The 7,004-nt window shown below is 39.7% G+C and overlaps 1 pseudogene; it reads right to left on the bottom strand.

Moving 5' to 3' along the window:
- Positions 1-4,984: 4,984 nt before the first annotated feature.
- LOC101593130 overlaps positions 4,985-7,004 on the bottom strand; it is a 59,848-nt pseudogene continuing 57,828 nt past the window's right edge.

Here is a 7,004-nt window from a genome sequence, read left to right as displayed (position 1 = left end):
CTCATAATACTGAGCTGGTGCCCTCAGACTCCTGCTTCTCAGTCCATGACTTTGTTTCACTTAATACAAAACTAAGAGCTCACTAAAGTTTCCATTAATCATTTGACAGTTATAGCTTGTCTAGATCATTCCTGATATCATTCCTGATATTACATTTTTTAAAATATATTTAGAACAGGGTCTATAGGGTCTCATTACATAGATCTGACTTATAGTGATTCTCCTGTTTTCAGTCTCCCAAGCGCTGGGATTACAGGTGTGCGCCACCATGCCCAGTCTCAGTCGCTGTCTCAGGGCATCCTGGAGGTGGGGCTGGCATGGCAAACTGGGGATCGAACCCCAGCCACTGTGCTCTGCCTGAGCAGGTGCTTTAGAGATTGCATGTTTTAATACATATTAAAAATAGCACTATTGGTTTTAAATAAGGTAGTTACTGAGCCTGCAGAGGAAGCTAACCAGAGTGCTGGTAATAGAAAGTAGACTCCTCTTACTGACCCTGGCCCATGTCCCAACATAAGGGATAATCTAGAGCTGTCTGTGGACAGTTCTGAATTTCCTCTTTGCCATGGTTCAGAATGGTGGCAGAGTTGAGCCACTCATTGTGAACCCACTCATTGTCAACTCAAAGTGAACCCACTCATTGTTAACTTTGACATAATTGAAACATTAAATGTCTTTGAGTCTTGGTTTTTAGGTGTAAAATAGAAGTTCTTTTTTTTTTTTTTTTTTTTTTTTTTTTTTTTTTTTTTTTTTTGGTGGCCTGAGGATTCCTTGAGGGCATTTCTGGTTTCCTGTGAGAAACTGGGTTCGAACCAGAGCATCTTGAGCCTGACTGCTTTGCTGAAGCAGGCACTTAAACAACTGAGCTAATGGGCAGGCCTCCAGGTATAAAATAAAATAATCCCTCAGAGAAGAGTAATTGTGACAGAATTTGGTACTGGAGGAGTGGAGTCATTGCTGATTTCCTGACCATGTAGATTATAAGATTGCCTTATGGGAAGAGATAAGAAAGGTTTGGAAATGTCGCTTACAAGAGTAGAGCTGGAACAGCTTCAGTTGTTCTGTATGGAAGATTCTGGTCAGAACTCAGAAGGCCAGAAGACTGGTAGAAATCCTGTCTGTAAAGACCAGCCTGTGGAGGTTTCTGCTGGTAAGAAGGACTGCATTGGTTGCTAGACTCCAGATGATGTATGTTACTGCTTAGCAGAAAGTTTGTCTGCATTTTGTTCATGTCCAGGGACTTTGCCTGAGACTGAGATTAAGCACTGCAGACTGATTAATCTTTCAAAAGAAATTTCAAAACATACAAATATAGAGGCAGTGTCATAACTATTGTTGGGGGCTTTTAGTTAATTTATGTTGAGAACCAAGAACAAAGCATCCAGCAGGATGATTTAAAATGTTTTAAGTTTGGCCAGAATGGAAGCTCCAATAAATCTGTAGTCTGCAAAGACAGACCTGAGATCTCCATCACTGAGAAGGAAGAAAAGAATGGAAAGGATGGCCTGAGGACATCACCGGAGGTGACAGGTCTACACCCTTTGCAACCTCAGAATTGCAAGGGAGAGAGTCTTTGCCTTGAGAGGAAAGCCACAGAGTACCATGTTCCAGAAAGGGGACAGCAGTCACATCAGATTCCAGGATGACACCAGAATAGAGAATTTGTTCCTTGGAATCAGGATCAGAGTGCTCATCAATCCAGGCACTTGACCTCTACAGCCAAGAGAAAAGAAAGCCTGGCTACCGCTCCAGCTGGCAGCAGACCGTAACATCATCCACATGTCATTGGTTTTAGGTGCTTGCAGTTCTGAAGTTAAGAAGAAGATTTCAGACGAAGGCCTGGGAGGCCAGGTAGTGTGCCCATGGGAGGGAAGTGTGTAAATTTGTGAGTGAGAAGCCTGTTCAGTGGAAAGCCCAGAAGTTTGGAAAAACCAGAAACGTGAATTGTCTGAGGAAAACTGCAAGGAGGGAAGAAAGCCAGCCTAGACAGAAGCCTTGGGAGCTACTAGCAGAAGTTCCCTAGAGGTGGAGCCACATGGAACTCACAATGTGCCACAGATTGCTTTAGATGTTCCACATGGAACTACAGAACTTAATGTTCGCCCTTCTGGATTTTGGACTTGCTTTGGTCACAATGCTTGGTATCCTGCTGTGTGTATCTTTTTGGAATGGTAATGTTTATCTTGTGCCATTAAATGTTGGAAGTGTTTAAATTTTCATTTGTACAGGAGCTCACAGTTAAGAATTTGCTTTAGACCTTGGAGGAGACTTGGGACTTGGACTCTTAAGCAATGCTGAAACTGTTAGGACCCTGGCAACTCTTAGAGATGGACTAAAATGCCTGTTGCACAAAGGGATGAGCATCAGTCTTTGGGGGCCCAGGGGCAGAATGGTATGGTTTGTGTCTAATTGTCTCCCTAAAGCCTCATGCAGTCATGAAATTGATTTCTAGAGTTTGTGATTAACTCATGATCCCCTGGGATTATGGGTGTGAGTGTTGCTGGGATTATGGGTGTGAGTGTTGCTGGGATTATGGGTGTTAGTACTACAACCAGTCTGGGATGTATAGCCTGTATGCAAGATAGGGGAGACAGGCTTGCTCTCTGTTGCTATTCTTGTTGCTGCTACCCCTCCCTTTTGCTCTTGCTCTTTGCTGCTGCCATGAAAGATTTCTCTCTTTCATATGCCACTCTGCCTTGGAGCCAATGGAGTATGCCTTGGAGCCTCCACTAACTGCAAGCTAAATAAACCTTTTCTTCCTTCATTTTGGGTATCAGGTATTTGTCCCAGCAATGAAAGAAGAGTAACTGAGACACCCTCTAATTAACTTATGGAAATGTCATAAAATAAAGACATAAATGTAAATACTTTTGTAAATTGTGCATTATAGGAGTGCACCAATAAGAGATTATCATTACAGTTATTTTTCTCAGTAACATTCACCATCAATACATCCTTGCACTGTCTGAGCAGGATTGACTGGGTTCCTTTAAAAATAAATGAAAAAATCTTCAGCACTGTAATGCACATCTGTAATCCTAGCATCTGGGAGGGTGAGGGAGGACGGTCCAAAATTTGAACCCAGCTTGGGCAACTTAGCCACTAAGCAAGATTTTGACTCAAAATTCAAAACAAAACATTTTTTAAGAGGGATGATGGTACACTTCAGTACAAAGGCTTGGGTTCAACACCCTACCATAAGAAAGAGAGAGAGAGAGAGAGAGAGAGAGAGAGAGAGAGAGACAGAGACAGAGACAGAGAGACAGAGAGAGACAGAGAAAGGATTGCAAAGAAGTAAAAGATCCCTATGCATGGCAACCATTCTGTAAAGAAAATCTGTCCCAACTGCAAACTAAATGAAAAATTTACTTGTGAGGATTATATAAATTTGTCAAAAAAAAAAAACAAAAAAAAAACCCAGACAATTGTCTTTGCTTCAGAAGATGGGAGATTTGCAAAATCTTCATAGGTCTTCATCCTATCTTTCCCTTAGTTTTCTAGGAACAGAAATTAACATCTGATGCTGTTGTTAAATCCAGTGGTCCCTAGACATAAGCCTGCTATTTTAGACAAACAGCTGCATATTGACAAGTACAGAAAGGATAAAGCATTGAAAGAGAGAGAATTTTCACTCCAATAAGATCTCACATATCTAGAAAGTGAAGTCAAAACCTTCAATTTCCTCTTGCTATGAGCTTGATTGTTTATTATCAAAATGCACATATAGCCTAATGTGACAGCATTTCCACATGGGGCTTTTGACTCATGATGGTAGAGCCCTCATGATGGAATTTGTGCCCTTAGAAGAGGTCAGATCTCTCTCTCTCTCTCTCTCTCTCTCTCTCTCTGCCTTTATTTCTGTCTCTCTGTCTCTCTCTCCCCCCCTTCTTCTTCTTTCCTTTCCTTCTTCCCTCCCTCCTTCCTTCTCTCCCTCTTTTCCTCCCTCCCTTACTCTCCTTTCTCTTTCTGAACCAAATCAGCCACAACATAATCTTAGACTTCTAGCTTCCAATCCATGAGAAAATAAATTTCAGTTGCTCAAACCACTTAGCCTATAGTATTTTAGTATATCAGCCTAAAATTAGAAAGATACCTCAAGCAGTAAAAAAGTTCAAATGGATTCCACTCTTAAACTTCAAACACAAATGAGGAGAAATCTGTATGCTAGGAAAAAAAATTTAAAAAATGAAGATTATAAAATTTTAATATGAAATACTTTTTTAAATTATAAATAAAATGTGTTGAAACAAAGGGTGATTTGGGACAATTACTTTGCTTTTAATCAGGCAAGATAAGCTGTGAACTTCTGTAAAAATAAAAACAAAACAAAACAAGTTACAGATACCAGGGTACATTAGTACAAGGTAAACACTCCTGCTCCAAAAGGAAGGGTGAGGAGGATGAAAAAAATTGAACCAAAGCAATACTAAAAGCCATCTAGGACAAACATTAAATTCTATGCCTCCATGTCTGGCCTCCAGGCCAGATGAGAGTAAAATATGACTTCTAAGGGCCTTGAGTAGTGCTATTCCTATGACCTCCCTGGTCACAGCCCATATGTCCTTTCTCTTGGGCTGGTTCCACTCCTAGGCCGCAGCCTTCCTTGACAGGTATTCTGCATTCCTAGCCTCTTCAACATTATGGGGTTTCCACTGCACCTTGGGCTTCTTCCCATACCTTCATGCACTTCCCAACTCAGGGGCTCCTTGACTGGCCTCCACACCTTTAGTTATTTGTTTAAGTCATATGCGCTTTATTCTACCACTGAGCTTCCCTCCCACCATGCCCCCTTTTTGGAGACAGCATCTCACTAGATTGTCCAGTTAATCTTGAACTCCTGCTTCAGCCTTCCAAGCAGCTGGGATTACAGGTGTGAGCCACTATTCTTGTTTTAAAATTTTAATTGTACTCAGGAAGTTGAGGCAGGAGCATTTTGAAGTCAAGGTCAGCATGGACAACACAGCAGGTTCAAGCCCAGTGTGGACTACAGAGTGAGACCTTCTATCTTAAAAGAAGTGATACTAACTGGAGGATCAGCAGCCATTGTTTCCAGTGCTTCCTCCTGTTCACAGATGAGATTTGAACTGTCTTTCACTTTAGTTTCTTGCTCTTCCACATTCAAACATTATTTGGAGGCTGGACCTACAAACTCATCTTCAATTTCCATGTAGAAAGCTACAAATCATGTTGGTTCTGTAGGAGAAATCATTGTCTTTCATCTGCAGCCATTCTACTCCTCCTGTGCTTTCTTCTCCTTCCTTCTCTGTCAGCAGAGTTCTTGTCACACTGAGTTTCTTCATTGTGTGGCATTTATATTTCAGCACTGTTTTACTGTTGCCTTCATATCCACATGTTTGACATTTTCTTCAAATATAACACAGCTTCCGAGTGTCTTCATACTCCCTGGCAAAGATATAGCTGTCTAACTGCATAATGGGCCTATCAGTGTCAATCCCCAAAACCTTGCATTTATTTTCACATTTTGAGAGAGTCTGAATCAATAATTCCTGATAACTCTCCCAGGACAAACTGCTCCTGGTAAAAGAAAAGGTTTCCCAAGTTAGCATGCCCATATCTTTCCTTAATTCTGAGGGTAGTTTCCATGACCCCACAATTCTTACATTCTGCATGCTGGTAAAGCAGGTATTGTGAAGATAACCCAAAGGTCTGTGGTCAGTATAAGCAGTAGCCAGGCCCCCTTGAATTGTGGCTGCAAGGGATGCCTGGAAGCCTGAGCAAAGTAAAATAAATCCCAGAGAAGCAATTCTCCAGGAGACCTATATTTTATATTTTCACAAATAAACCGATTTTAACAGATATTATTTTGTATTTATATAGCACCTTCTTCAAGAACCTTAACTATGAAATAAATCTCAGAGAACCAATTCCTAGGAGACCCTTATTTTTTATTTTCACAAATAAAATCATTTTAATAGGTATTATTTTTATTTATGTAGTTTCTTCTTTAAGAGCTTTAACTGCTGCTGGTGGAGCATACCTGTAATCCCAGCAATGGGGCAGCCTGCGGCAAGGGGATCCCTGTGAGTTCAAGGCCAGACTGCACTACATAGTGAGACCTGATCTAAAAGAAATCTTAAGTATTTTACAGATACTATTTCCAACTAATGCCCACAACAAACCCATAAGGTAGATATTATTCCCATTTTATAAGATAGGGAGACTAAAGTACAGAAAATATCAATGACTTACCCAAGGTCACACGATTAAGTTCACTAAAAGAGCTATCAGATGACTACCTTAGCCTTCCAGGTTCCAGAAACCTTAGGAAAGGATCTTTTAAAAAAATTATTCATTTTAATGAGAAAAAAAGATAAAATAGCAATGAAACAGTTTCAAAACAGGTTAGTAAGACAGTTACAATAATTAATATATTACATATTGTTGTCTTCATAGTAGTTATTCAGAGAACAAGATGCAGACATGGTATCCTTCTAAACAATATTAGTACAAACATTTCTTCTCATTAAACTAAGAGTAAGTAGCTGTATATCTATCCTAACTATTTTGTATATACATATATATATATATCCCTACAAAATAGTCCTTTATTTATATTCCCCTTTTTATTTTATTTTGTCAGAGATGGGTGTTCCATTGTTGTTAGATTAGATATATTTGGAGAAGTCTTTAAAGGACCTTTTCATACTTGATGCCAGTACAAATATTGTAGATGCTTGAATTCAGCAAAACAACCCAATAGAGTCCAATAATCCATAATAGTAGTGAGTTATCAGCACAACTGGCAATTGTCTGAAGTTGCTGACTTGAGCCTTTTACAGCTCAGCACATTAATATAGCTTTACTTTTTATACCTTTTATGAAAGAATCTTTAATACAAAGTGTCTTTTAAAATATCAATATTAGTATGTTATTAAAATGTAGTTGTTCTATGACCAATGAGCAACAGTCCTAGGGACTCTTCTCAAATGAAAGGTTGCCATTTTCACATCCTTGAGCCTGTTATAGGTGGGCTCTTTCAGATC

This window comes from Octodon degus, unplaced genomic scaffold, assembly GCF_000260255.1.
Source record: "Octodon degus isolate 3935 unplaced genomic scaffold, OctDeg1.0 scaffold00015, whole genome shotgun sequence".
In the NCBI taxonomy this organism is placed as follows: domain Eukaryota; kingdom Metazoa; phylum Chordata; class Mammalia; order Rodentia; family Octodontidae; genus Octodon; species Octodon degus.
Note: the sequence above shows the minus strand (reverse complement) of the source record. Positions and strands in the feature narration are given on the sequence as shown.